The sequence below is a fragment of the Egretta garzetta genome, unplaced genomic scaffold, assembly GCF_000687185.1.
Source record: "Egretta garzetta isolate BGI_Z169 unplaced genomic scaffold, ASM68718v1 scaffold525, whole genome shotgun sequence".
Classification (NCBI taxonomy): Eukaryota; Metazoa; Chordata; class Aves; order Pelecaniformes; family Ardeidae; genus Egretta; species Egretta garzetta.
Genome location: NW_009259723.1, coordinates 15,648 through 17,372, shown reverse-complemented (window position 1 = coordinate 17,372; position 1,725 = coordinate 15,648).

Genomic DNA, 1,725 nt, shown 5'->3' with positions numbered 1-1,725 from the left:
AGCTGTTTTGCTTATATTAGTTTTAATTCTTATAATATTGCGCTGTGTAACTGATATGATAAAGAGGGCTATGCATGGAGTTTGGTTAGCATAAAACAAAGAAGGGGGAATTGTGGATACATCCCTAGCAGAACAAGGACATCAGGTTCTGATAGGGTTGGAATGCTCTTAAAGGGGAAATGCTTAGCCAGTGTACGGGACGCTATTAAAGGGGAAATGCTTAGTTGCTAGAGTAGAGAAGCAGTAACTGCAAGTAGGGTAAGACGATGATAATGAAATAACCAATGAGTGGGTTAGGGGCTTGCTTATATGCTTGCTGGATAGACAGTAGCATGTACGAATTAGAAAAGTCTACATGACTGTGTGTACGGGACTTGGAAGAGTATAAAAGCTGTATGCAAAGCTATAATAAACGGCTTCTGGAGATCATATTGGTCAGCGTCAGGAGACTGGTCTTCCGCACAAAGGAAAAAAAAAATGTTTGGTACTCTTTTTGCTCCTGGTTTGGAGTTTTGAAAAGCACAGATTATATGTCCTTTAAAGTATTGTAACTTTCACCACAGACTTGTTGTCAACTTGCTGTTCAACTGGCACAGAGTAAGATCTCTGGCAGCTACATCAGAAGTTACTGGAATCCTCCCCTCACTGTCCTTCCAGCTTTTAGTTAATTTTTGCTTCTGTTAAATAAAAGGGCATTACAAAGAGTAGCTGCTGAATGTGTTGAGGCCTGAAACTGGTGCTGAGCATGTGGGAGCTGAAGGCAGTCAGCACATAAATGGGGGCAGTGAAACGATCCGCAAGGATGAGGGTACTAAGTGCCCTTCCCAAGGGAGGTGCAGGTGGGCACAGATCTCTTGACTGCACCATTGGTCCCCCCAGAGAGTTTGTGCTCAGGAATTGGCTGCCATTCTGTGGGAGAGAGAATTTTCTGAACATGTAAATCCATCCCTTCTGATGGGTGGAAATGTCTCTTTGCAGCTACTGCAGTCTCATCTATTGCCTGCCGGAAAATCCAGAAGTCTTGCCAAAAGCGTACAAGTGGAAGAACAGAAATCACCACAGCACTGTCCTCCGCCAAGAGGGAACTGTGGCTAATGAAGCTTAGCTCTGAACCACTGCTATTCTACGTGTGCTCTCACCGCTCATGGTTTTTTAAACTGCCGATGGTGGGTTGACCTTGGCTGGCTGCCAGGTATCCACCAAGCTGCTCTCTCACTCCTCCTCCATCAGGAAGATAAGGGGAGAAACTACGATGAAAAGCTCATGGGTGAAGGTAAGGACGCAGAGTTTCATAACGCATTCATAAGGCTTCATCCCTGATGCTCCTTCCTCCTCATGCTCTTCCCCTGCTGTAGCATTGGGCCTCACCCACAAGCTTACAGTCCTTCAGGAAATTCTCCAATGTGGGTCCTTCCCACAGCCTGCATTTCTTCAGCACTGTACCCATTGGGTACAGTCCTTCAGGCACAGACTGCTCCAGCCAGGGATCCCTGTGGACCACAGGTCCTGCCTGAAAAACTGCTCCAGCCTGGGCTCCTCTCCATGGGCTGAAAATTCTTTCAGCACACATCCACCTGCTCCATCATGGGGTTCTCCATGGGCTGCGGTGTGCGTAGCTGCTCCACCATGGTCTTCCATAGGCTGCAGGGAGACCATTTGCATCAGCACAGTCTTCGCCACAGGCTGTAGGGAATCTCTGCTCTGGCACCTGGAGCACCTCCTCCC